Here is a 12,892-nt window from a genome sequence, read left to right as displayed (position 1 = left end):
GTATGGTGGCTCGTTTTTTGCGGGACAAGATGACGTTTTCAGCGGTACCATGGATATTTATATGCGTCTTTTTGATCGCGCGTTATTACACTTTTTGTTCGGTGGTATGATAATAAATCATTATTTTTTGCTTCGTTTTTTATTTTTATTTTTTAAGGGGTTCGCTAAAGGGGTTAACTAATGGGACAGTTTTATAGGGCAGGTCATTACGGACGCGGCGATACCAAATATGTGTACTTTTATTGTTTTGTTTTTTTTTTATTTTCAAAAAATGGATTTATTGGGGAATATTTTTTTTTTTTTTAACTAATTTATTTAGCGATTTTTTTTAAATTATTTTTAACACTTTTTTTTTTTTTTTTTTTACTTTATTACCTTGTCCCAGGTGGGACATCACTGTCCTGTGACAGATCGCTGATCTGTCACATCACAGATCACTGTGACAGATCAGCGATCTGTCACAGGCACTGCTGCAGACTTCCTCATGCCTGCGCTTTGCAGGCACTGAGGAAGCCAGCTTCCTCAGGCCCCCGAAGGCCCCCGTCGCCATCTTGGATTCGGGGGCCTGGAGGAAGGGAGTCCCCCGCAGCAGCGCTGCACATTGCGCTGCCGTGGGGGGCTCAGGGAAGCAAGGAGGGAGCCCCCTCCCTGCCGATGCTTCCCTTTAACCCCCGGTACACCGCGATCGCGTTTGATCGCGGTGTGCAAGGGGTTAACGTGTCGGGGGCGGTCCGTGACCGCCCCTGACACATTGTGCCGGGTGTCAGCTATGATAATTAGCTGACACTCGGCCGCGATCAGCGGCGCTCACCACGTGGGCGCCGCTGATCGCGATGACGTAATATTCCGTCCATGGTAATTAGGTCCATGGTCACATGGACGGAATATTACGTCAATTGTAGGTAAGGGGTTAAGCATATTAATCATTGCTACTTTCAAGCATCGTGCACATGGTCCTAGTTGTATGGAGCCATAATCGGGCACCCAGAGTCTTGTTTGAAACCTTACCTACCAATATACCGTATACACCTGAGTATAAGCCGAGGCACCTAATTTTGCCACGGAAAACTTGGTAAGCTTACTGACTCGAGTATACGACGGGCATGCATTGTCCCCTCATCCCTGTCCTGCTATGCATGGCTCCCCCCCCCCCCCCCCGGTCCTGTCATGTGGCTTCCCCCATCCTATCCTGCTGTGTGTGGCTCCCCTTGTGGCATGCATGGCTCCCCTGGTCCCGTAGTTTGTATGCATGGCTCACACCCCCTGTCACATTTGTAGGGATTGTACTCTCTCAGGTGCAACGGGTGGCAATCGGGAGGCACGTTCCTTTTAAGGTTCACGGGGTTTATTGCTTCACAAACCCACAGAACAGAAAAATAGCTTTTAGCTCAGGCAAAACAAAGTACAAGTGTCCAGTACTTCAGGCTCAGTCCTGGAGCCACAACACACACAAGAGGCTTCCCCTCCCCACATACAGCCCTGTGTTAAGCAGTAGCCCACATTATATAGGTATAACCACACCCAGGAACCCATCACCTGACTAGTCACGTGACTGTGACATCACTGCAGGTCCTGAAACATATATAGAGGTATGGTGACGTCCCTTCGTGCTTACGTGCACTAAAGAAAGCACTCCGGGCTACATCAGAGACAAGCCATTTCTCTGACACATACTGTATCTCCTATCGACTATACGACCCTTAGCCACGCCACACATTGTTGTATGCATGGCTCACCCACCTTGCACCGTCGCTGCATCTATATTGTCCTGGCGCAGCAGCTCTCCTGTGCTGAGCGGTCACATGGTACCGCTCATTAAGGTAATGAATAAGCGCTCCACGCCCATAGAAGTGGAGTTGCGTGCATATTCATTACCTTAATGAGCGGTACAACATGACCGCTCAGCACAAGAAGAGCTGTCGGGACGGAGATGCAGGGACAGCGCGAGGAGGGTGAGCATAATGTCTTCTGGAAACTGGCAGCTGTGACTGCAGCTGTCACTGTGCCACAGCCGCCAGCTCCTGCGGCTCCTTCGCCGCTCCCCCTCCTGGGCAATGACTCGTGTATAAGCCGAGGGGGGGCATTTTCAGCACCAAAAAAGTTCTGAAAATCTCGGCTTGTACATGAGTATATACGGTATGCCTCCGATTCAGTGTACCCTGTAGAGGAAAAAAATCCTAATCCTATCAGAAACCCAAAATATGGCGGCTTCAGTGAAATTCATGTGCAGCCTCCTGAATAACAAAAGCTTGCAAATGAGAATTGTGCTGACGTAAACTTATGAGCAAAGATGTTTTATACTCCACTCAATATTTAGGCGATGTAAAGTTTAAGAGTTACAGTGCACAGAATTAGGGCCGGCTCCAGGTTTTCGTGGGCCCCGCCCGGGCAAAAGTCTGCTGGCCTCTTTTAGTAGCGCAATTTATGATGCACAGATACAGCAGAGAAATATTGGTGTAGTACAATGCCAAAGATTTCCCTCCTTGCATTACATGAGTTATATCACTAGCTCAGAAACCGGACAGTATAGTCCTCCATACAGTATTATGGGCACCACATAGTGCTCCTTATAGAATAACGAGCCCCATATATTGCTCCATACAGAGTAACAAGCCCCATGTATTTCTCCGTACAGAATAACGAGCCCCATATAATGCTCCGTACAGAATAACGAGCCCCATATAATGCTCCATCTGTAATGGGTCACAGCCTAGAGAGTATCCCACATAAAGTCAATTAAAACATAACCTTTATGAACCATTAAAAGGGCATAACACACAAAACATTACAAAAAAGTGCTCATGTGAACCAGTGCTCAAAAAAAAATGGCTTGGTCTCACCATTGGTATTAGATATAGCATTCCAGCATCAGGGCGTATCCTGTTGGAGAGACGATCCACTCATGGGGAGCTGAGACATGGGAAAACCAGTGTTAATGTAAAGTATTCCCCTACACTCCCTGTCGTGCCCCAGTGTTACTCCTGTCCTAACAAGGACAGGCCCCAAGTGGATCCTGTAGTGGACACCCCCACTGATAAGGGGAATAATAGACAGAAGCTCCCTACGCGTTTCTTCCCCAATGGTGGGGATTCATCAGGGGAGTCAAATAGTTATAAAGCAGTAGGAAAGGATATATAGAATTAGTGTTATCCGTTAGGCACCTCGCCACTGCAGGGCCTGTGGACTTAACAAACTAGTGTGACTGTCACTACCAAGTGGAGTCCTGGAGGGGAAAGCACATGGACTCTTGATAAAGACTACATTAGGCTGGAGTCACACTAACCTGCGCAAAATACAGTCAGTATTTTACATGCGTAATACGGATGACAGACCCCTAAACAGTGCTCCGTATGTCATCCGTAATCAAGGTGTGGTCGCGTATTTTGCGCATGTGAGCATCCGTATGTAATCCGTATGGCATCCGTATGGTGAGATTTTCTCGCAGGCTTGCAAAATGGACATATAATGGAGCCCTATGACAGTTTTAATAAAGAAATGAAAGAATAGATATACACACATAGAATGTGTGTATATATATATATATATATATATATATATATATATATATATATATATATATATGCATTCTATGTGTCTATATCTATTCTTTCGTTTCTTTATTAAACCTGTCAGTGTGAGATTACTGTATAGCGCACTGAATTGCCGGCTTTGCTAAAAGACACCTGGTGCGTATTTCTCGCAAGTCACACGTGTGGTCCGTGTGTAATCCGTATTTTTTGCGCACCCATAGACTTGCATTGGCGTACGAGTGGCACGAGTGCAGCGAGTGGCACGGAGCGTAGGATACTGAGGAGAAATATACGGCTGGTGCGAGTGACCCCATAGAAAATCATTTGTCCTTGTGTAATGTGTGCTTTTTGCGCCTCTCACTCTCCCGTATTCCTCGCCAGTGTGACCCCGGCCTTATTGGTATGCTCCACCCCAGCGTCTGACATCAGATCGCAAACTGCTACTGATATTAACCCCCTGCATTCCATCAGCTGCTACCGATATTAACCTCCTGTTTTCCAAAATGCAGGACACATGCAAGGAAACGGCCATATTACCTATTGTTTCTAATATCATATTTCATGCATCCAAAGTGTGAATGTTATCATAAACAGGTTAATGCAGCCTCTTCCTATATTCCAAAATACAGGACGCGTGAAACAGAAACTGCCACAGTGCACATAATTACCAGAATCGCATTTAATGCGATCAGAGTGTGAATAGTGTCCTAGGGCAATAAATACAGCTGCTACTGATATTAACCCCCTGCATTCCATCAGCTGCTACCGATTACCAGAATCGCGTTTAATGCGATGGAATGGAGGGGGTTAGAATGCAGGGAGGCGCTGGACCGCAACACCCATTCGACCAAGACCGGACTGCCCCCCCCCCCCCCCCTGGTGAGTATAGTCTAAAGGGGTTTTTCACATAGCGATATCGCTATAACGTCACCGTCCCCTGACGAAGCTGCACTTGTTGCAGCGATACGCGTGGGGTATGGTTCTGGGCAGGGCGCCCACTTATTCTGATCCTTACTATGGTTTCTAACCTGCTGGGGTTATATTCACATTGCTCTGTCTGTCCATCCTGGGATATTACCCTATTTTAGGGATGCATATGTGTTGATTTGGCTACTCTTGGATATTACCCTGTTATAGGGTGCTTTCAGCATCCTGGGGATTACTTTGGTGGCTTATTATGGCCTATATATCCATATCAGTTAGTAGGGATGGATTTATGTTTCATTTACTGAATAGTGTTAGGACTTAATAGTCCCCATGAGCCCAACAGTAGGTTATTGATGCATTACGTGGTTGGATCAGTTGTGATAGGCAATTATATTACATATGATTTTGCGCTCTATACTTTATTATTGTATATTGTGGGATGCCTGTGTGTGTTTTTTTTATATGTTTTTATGTATAACTCTTTTGCATTAATAAACGTCTAAGTATTACATGGGGTCAGTGTGCGTTGTTATGCAGTGGTGCTTTTTCTCTCTTTGCAAACAAGGTTATCATCTCTGTGCTGCAATGACCCCTGTGACAGCTAGGGGGGCTGTATGGGCTTCCCAGGACATGCATGCAGGCGTTTCCTTTATTGTGATGGGGAAATGGTGAGTGGCAGGGTTGTGAATGGCCGATATGTATCACAAAGGTGGGTGTCTTGTGATGGAAGCTGGAACATGTGTTGATCAGCAGAGGTACTGCTGAGGGTTTGCTGCAGTGTAATAGGGAGAGCTTCCAGGTGGCTGGTGAGATGGGTGGGACCAGTCACCTACAAACCCACCCAGGGGCATGTGTCTGAATGCCCAAAGTATATGTGTGTGTATATGATTGGGTGTCTGAAAAGGACCTGCAATGAGGTCATAGCCATGTGATCACCTGTGGGTGTGGCTATGGACCATATAAGGTGCCGGCGGTCTGGTCACATGGGGAGAGACTGTGTACCTGAATGGTTCAGGGTGGAAGGTCCTGGAGGGTCTAGGTGTCGGAAGGTGTGCTGCCTTCCTGAATAGCACCTGGTGAGGCTGGTGTGTTGGGAGTCCCTGGGACTAGGGACGGATCCCTGAATAGCACCCGGTGAAGCGTGAGAGTTGGACGGTCTCAGGAGGGGACGGACGTCCTGAATAGCACCCGCTGAGGCCCTGGAACTGGTGAGGCCGGTGTGTTGGGAGCTTTGGCCTTTAAGTCACAGTCCAACTGTGTTACCAGACCCTTGTTAGTCTCCACATTTCTGCCATATGCTCCTCCACCCAACCTTTCTCTCAATGGTCGGCTCTCCTGGTTCGTACGGTCATGAGTCCCACGTCCAGTTGAACTAACTGGCTGGTCTGAGTCTGACCCTCTCCTGCCTTTGCTACTAAGATTAGTAGTGTCGGATCCCTGAATAGCACCCGGACAGGCCACGTGTGTGAGCAGAGTCTGTGACGGCCTGCGTTTGGGGAAGTCACTGCCCGGCTGTGGTTCTGGAACCGTGAGGCGGCCTAGTGAATAAGGCACTGTCCGGAACGGAGAGCCCAGTGCGGCCACTTCCCCGAAAGAAAGAACAAACCAAGAGTCAGCGTCTGGAGCAGGAGCTCCTCAGAGGTAACCCCAGACAGGGGGGAAATAACTGTTGAGACTATAGAGCCTGTTACTGGACGTGGCACAGCCTGAGTGGCCTCAGAACAGAGAGAGCGGAGCTCTAATGTGAACACTGATCTATCTGATATAAGACTGCTTTCTTTGTGTTGCCTTATATGGTTTATGCCGTTCAATAAACCACATAGACTGTTTTAATGGAAAGTGTTCCGGTGTGACGTGAATGCGCTGCCTAGTGAGTGTTCCCCAATACACTGGGTGAGCGCTGCCTTACACCTCTATGTAGATTACTTTTTATACCAGCATCCAACTCTTTAAGTCCCTCTCTGCACGAGCTACCACAGCATATGGTACTGTGTGCAACAATTAGAGAGGCCTCCCTAAGATGTTAATTGGGTAGCTGCTAAGAATGGGTGAGTGTAGAGCCCAATGTAGCAACAACATGCTGGTGGTCAAGTACAAGGAGAAGAGGGATGTCGTTTTCTTGACCACTATGCATGGTGATGGCAGCATCCCCACTGCTGTATGAGGTACCTCTACACAGGTCATCAAACCAGACTGTGTACTGGGGTACAACAAGAACTTGGGGTTTTTTTGATCTCTTATTAAGTCCTCCAGCCGTACAGTTCCATGAGAAAAGCCAAAGTGTGGTACAAGAAGCTGGCCATGCACATCGTACTGATGGCAATGTACAATGCTTACGTGCCATCATGATGTGCAGGCCAGACAGGTATGTACATTCAGTTCCAGGAGGTAGTAATCAAGGCTGTAACCTTTGGAGATCAGGAAGGAACAGACACCAGTAGTTCCGGAACTGAAAGTGCTCATGTCTTACCAGGCCAACACTTCCCTAGTGAGGTCCTTCAAAACACAAAGAAAGGAAACTCGCAAAAGAGGTGCCGAATGCGTTACAGAACAGCGATACGCAAAAACACCATTTATCCATGCTATACCTGACCTGTGCATAAAATAATTTTTCAAACTTGTGTATGCCAACCTGATGCACTCCACACTACTTGCGTATGCCACCACATTATAAAATTCACATACCAGGAAACACTAGATCAATTCCAATATATGGTCACTTATTGTGGAAACTTTTTTTTTTTTTTTTCTTTACGGCTCAATGTTATACATTTTTGTAAAGCAACTGGGAGTTTAAGGTGCTCTCCACACATCCATATAACTTTCTTTGGAGGGGGGAATCTATTTTTCAAAATGAGCTCACTTGTGGGAGGTTTAGGCACATCAGGGGCTCTCCAAAGATGACATGGCTTCTGCTCTCGAGTCCAGCCAACTTCAAAAAGTCAAAATTTGCTTCTTCCTTTCCGAGCCCTGTTGTGCGCTAATACAATAGATTTCTCCCACATATGGAGTATCTGCGTGATCAGGTGTAATTGCACAACAAATTCTGGAGTTTTGTTTCTCCTGTTACCAGTGTGGAAAAAAAAATATTTGGGTCTAAAGTAAAATTTTTGTGGGGGGTGGGGGAGTTAAGTGTTCATTTTTTTTTCCTTCCGCATTGCTTCAGTTCCTGAGAAGCACCTCAAGGATTAATAAACTTCTTGAATGTTTTGCGCACCTTGGGGGTGCAGTTTTTAGAATGGAGTCACTTTTAGGTATTTTTGACGTATTGACCCCTCAAAGTCACTTCAAATGGGATGTGGTTCTTTTAAAAATAAAAAACAAAAATCGCTGGTCAATTTTTAACCCTTCTAACATCTTAACAAAAAATTGTTTAAAAAATTGTGCTGAAATGAAGTAGACATATGGTAAATGTTGTTTAACTATTTTGTGTCATAAGTCTGGTTTAAGGGCATACAAAATTAAACGTTTGAAAATGGGAAAGTTTTCAAAATCCTTACCAAATTTCCGATATATTTTTTTTTCTTCACAAACTCCAGTTATATTCTAGAAATGTTGCCAACACCATGTTGTACAATGTCACAAAAAAAGTTTGTCTCAGAATCAGTGGGATCTGTTGAAGCGTTCCAGGTTTATTATCACATAAAGTGACACTGGTCAGAACTGTAAAATTTGTCTTGGTCAAGAAGGTGAAAACGGACTCCGTGGGTTGAAATGGTTAAAGTCCCCCAAGTGCTTCAACTCGGCAGCATTCACCTATGTCTGACTAAATTCACTGCCTAACCAGCCCTTTATAATGTTCTTTGGTTAAATTAATGTTATAAATACGGTACTTCTTTTTTTAAAAAAAAAGTCTGCTTTTCCTATGCTGATGGGGCGTTAGTTTTCCCAGACTAGATGGCCTTCTTTCCATTTTACCATGCCTCTGTGGGAATGATAACATAATTTGCACTTGTTGGCGTCATCACCAGCTCCTGCACATCTCGCGTATACACGCGGCTCATTTCGGCAGCATCTCTGCGCCTAAGTAGCTGGGTGTACTTTACCGACTTCATGGGCGCACTACGCATGACTGAGAGTTCAGAAGACTGCGTCCGGTAGAATTTCTGCTACACACAGGTGATCTGATCATCGCCTGTGTGTAGCAGAGGAGGTGCAAAATACTGCAGTTTCTAGTCTCCCATGAATACTATTGAAGTATGCAAATAGTAAAAAAAAAAATTTAAATATTAAAAATAAAAATCGCCCCATAATAAAAAAAAAAATCCAATATGCACATATTTGGTATCACCGGGTTCAGAATCGCCTGATCTATCAGTATAAAAAGAAATTAACCCCATCGCTAAACGGCGTAAAGAGAAAAAAATGTCAAGTCAGAATTACATTTTTTTTTGGTCATTGCTACATTGCCATAACGGGCAATCAGAAGATCATATCTTCACCAAAATGGTATAGATAAAAACGTCAGCTCTGCAAGCAAAAGATAAGCTTCCACCCAGCCCCAGATCACGAAAAATTGAGACATTACAGGTCTCGGAAAATGGCGCCTTTTTTTTTTAAACAAAACTTTGGATTTTTCTTTTTTCACCACTCAAATAAAAAAAAAAAGAACCAAGACATGTTTGGTGTCTATGAACTCGTAATGACCTGGGTAATCATAATGGCAGGTCAGTTTTAGCATTTAGTGAACAAATAACTGTGAAATGTCACTTCTTTGCATTTTCACCGCACTTAGAATTTTTTCCCGATGTGTTAAAACTAGAGTTGAGCGAAACAGGTCGGCCAGATTCATAAGTCGAAGACTTATGGCAAAGTCGGGTTTCGCTGACCGAAACCCGACCACAGCGTGATGTCGGCCATGCGGACGGCAAAACGAGCGCCAAAGTCGGATTTCTCAGAATGCTTGCACACGACCTTTTTCAGCCACTGAGCAAGGACGTACACTGTGGGCAACGAGATGACGTGCAGCGTCCGGAGAGAGATTTTTCGCACACTTTAAAAAAGCGGTCCGGCATGTAGGTGTGTTTACTGTCCTCCACTCCCTGCCGACTTTGCTTCCCCATTGACTTGCATTGGGTTTCGTGTTTCAGTTGGACCCCCAACTTTTCCCTGTAGTCGGCCGATTTCGTTCGACTCGACTTTTGAGAAAGTCGGGTTTCATGAAACCCGACTCGACCCTAAAAAAGACAAAGTCGCTCATCTCTAGTTAAAAACCAATAGTGTAATTTAAAACAACTTGTCCCGCAAAAAAAACCAAGCCCTCACATGGCCATTTTGATTGAATAATAAATAAGTTATGGCTCTGGGAAGAAGGGGAGCAAAAAAAAACGAAAAAGCAAAGACTGAAATGCCTCTGGTCTTTAAGGGGTTAAACTGATTTAACTGAATTACATTATGCAGGGAATTTAGTCAGACATATGTGAATGCTGCTGGGTTGGAGGGCTTGAGGGACCTGACAGGTTCCCTTTAACAGGACTGTTTAATTACTAATTAAGTGGACAGACTATATTCCTCAGCCAGTGGCACACAGACAGAAGAGGGACCCCGGTGCAAGAACCCTCTGCAGTTCAAGAGCTCATCATAATGCCCAATTCCATCTGCTTTGGAGGTGGAACTGGCCCCCTTACTTCTTGGGCCCCTGTGTGGCTGCACAGATTGTACCCATGGTATGTCCGCCCATGCCTCAAGCTAAAAGGAGGAAATAAAGCTTTGTGATTATGGAGGCTGAAATGGCATCCAATGATGTCTGCAGTTAAACCATTTGACTAACCTTTATAATTTAGAGAACAATAATTTGTGTCCGAATAGTCATGTTATTGGTGGTCTGCCAGCCGAGCAGTTGTCGCTGCTAATGCTACATTGTTGTGTCCGGTTCGCTTACATAATATGATCTGATGTTCCCATTCTCTGGAATCAGTCAGTGTAACTCCTCTATCATTTGAAGTTTCTAGCCACCGTTGGAGCTCTTTGATCTGTGTACCTAATTAGGTCTAATAGTTTGTCTGCCTGAATAATGTTTAGGGCTCTCCAGTAGATGTGACTCTGGGGGTCCACCCTATCGTTAGATGGAAATGTTGTTCATCTTAGGACTTGGCACCATAACCTTTCCCGTGAAAAAGGGTTATTAGAAAGTTTTTTGTTTGTTTTTTTAAATGCCATCAATTGGGGCACATATCCTTGTTTAACCTTCATTAAAGAGGCCAGCTACTTTTATTTTTTAAGTTGAAGAAAATGACCAAACATGGTGTAAAAATAATATTCTTGATCCTTACTCTTTCTCTTAGGTCTCCTGTAGCTTTTCTTGCTTTATTCTCTAGGAAGGATGGCATGTGATATCTGTAGTCAGTGATTGTTCTCTCACCAGAAGAAGAAGCAAGGGGACTGGCAGGGGCCTGGGGACTACTAGAAAAGAAATGGCAGCCACTCTTGCTACTTCCAATAGGTGGCACTGGAGTTCCAATTCTCCGCCTCTCTGAAGAGGCTATTTGCATAGTTACTTTTCAATATGAGAAAGTGGTGGAAAACTCCTATATTTTATTTATTTATTTTTGTGAACTGGAATTTGACAAAAGGGAAGTAGAAAATCCATTTTATTTTTTTGTACAGTAGTATGACTCCGGAAAAGGTGAAAGCTGCAAGGCTTCATTGTTTCCTACAGAAACTCATTATTGTACCCCTCTCCAGCACTTCTGCAAACAAATTGCCATCTGTTATCGCACCTGCTGTCATTTTTGTGCTCTATAGTTCCTATGTTTTAGTGACTAGTTGAGACACTGACTTATTTTGTTGACAGCAGTCATGGTGTTTTGCTACAGTTCTTCCATGAAGACCCCTTCTAGCCAGACTCCTCCAAACATTAGATGTATGTAGCTAGGTCCCACTGGTTGCTGCCAGCTCTTTGCTTATGGCACTACTGGACATCTTCCAATTTCAAGGGAAGTAACAATGATGTGTCTAGAGTACTCAATGTTTCTCATTTTTTGGCGTTTCTTGAAAAAGGTTTTAACACAGTTTGAAAGCACAGTCTACGTTAACATCTTTACCTGAGAGAGACCTTGCTGATGCAGTATAACTACCCTGTGTCTTGTTGCTGTGCTTAATCTTGCCAAAGTGTATGACATGAAACTGCCTTCTATAACTTCATCTTTGAATCCGAGTTTGGCTGTTCATTGTTCCAGTTTTAACCCTCGGCACAGCTAAGGACTATTCTTCAACCTACATATGAAAATGATGATCACACTCACTTGTTTGGCCTATTAGGTAACTGATTCTCCTGCCTATAATCCTTCAAAATTCCTTACTTTGTGCAAGAGTACCTAGAAGAATTGATGCTGTTTTGAAGGCAAAGTACGGGTCACTCTAAATTTTAATTTAGATTGAAAAACAAAAGAGCAATCACTTAATTTTTATTAACAAAATACAATTGACACTTAGAATCATAGAATCATAGAATCGTAGAGTTGGAAGGGACCTCCTGGGCCATCTGGTCCAACCCCCTGCTCAAAGCAGGATTCGCTAAATCATCCCAGTCAGATGTCTGTCCAGCCTCTGTTTGAAGACTTCCATTGAAGGAGAACTCACCACTTCTCGTGGCAGCCTGTTCCACTCATTGATCACTCTAACTGTCAAAAAGTTTTTTCTAATATCTAATCTGTGTCTCCTCCCATTCAATTTCATCCCATTGCTTCTAGTCTTTCCTTGTGCAAATGAGAATAAAGTTGATCCTTCTACAATGTGACAGCCCTTTAGATATTTGTAGACAGCTATTAAGTCTCCTCTCAGTCTTCTCTTTTGCAAACTAAACATTCCCAAATCCTGCAACCTTTCCTCATAAGACAGGGTTTGCAGACCGGTCACCATTCTGGTCGCTCTTTTCTGAACTTGCTCCAGTTTGTTGATGTCTTTTTTAAAATGTGGTGCCCAAAACTGGACACAATATTCCAGATGAGGTCTGACCAAAGAGGAGTAGAGGGAAATAATGACTTCACGTGATCTAGACTGTATGCTTCTGTTAATACATCCTAGAATTGCATTTGCCTTTTTTGCTGCTGCATCACACTGTTGACTCATATTCAGTCTGTGATCTATTAGTATACCCAAGTCTTTTTCACATGTGCTGTCACTTAGCCCTATTCCTCCCATTCTATATATGCTTTTTCCATTTTTATTGCCCAGATGTAGTACTTTGCATTTCTCCCTGTTAAAAACCATTCTGTTAGTTGCTGCCCACTTCTCCAGTTTATTTAAATCTTTTTGAATCCTCTCTCTCTCTTCTCTAGTATTAGCTATCCCTCCTAGCTTTGTGTCATCAGCAAATTTAATCAGTTTACCCTCAATTCCTTCATCTAAATCGTTGATAAAGATGTTGAACAATACAGGGCCCAGGACAGAGCCCTGTGGTACCCCACTTGAGACATTCTTCCAACTGGATGTGC

At 44.1% G+C, this 12,892-nt stretch overlaps 1 protein-coding gene across 4 annotated transcripts in view; it reads left to right on the top strand.

Moving 5' to 3' along the window:
* Positions 1–12,892, top strand: part of CPNE1 (copine 1) — a 96,711-nt gene that overhangs the window by 20,589 nt on the left and 63,230 nt on the right. The gene's annotated exons all lie outside the window — the stretch shown is intronic.

The sequence above is a fragment of the Dendrobates tinctorius genome, unplaced genomic scaffold (assembly GCF_039654945.1).
Source record: "Dendrobates tinctorius isolate UK_male_01 unplaced genomic scaffold, ASM3965494v1 ptg000270l, whole genome shotgun sequence".
Lineage (NCBI taxonomy): Eukaryota > Metazoa > Chordata > Amphibia > Anura > Dendrobatidae > Dendrobates > Dendrobates tinctorius.
The sequence above is the reverse complement of the archived record's forward strand: the minus strand, read 5'-3'. Positions and strand labels throughout refer to the sequence as shown.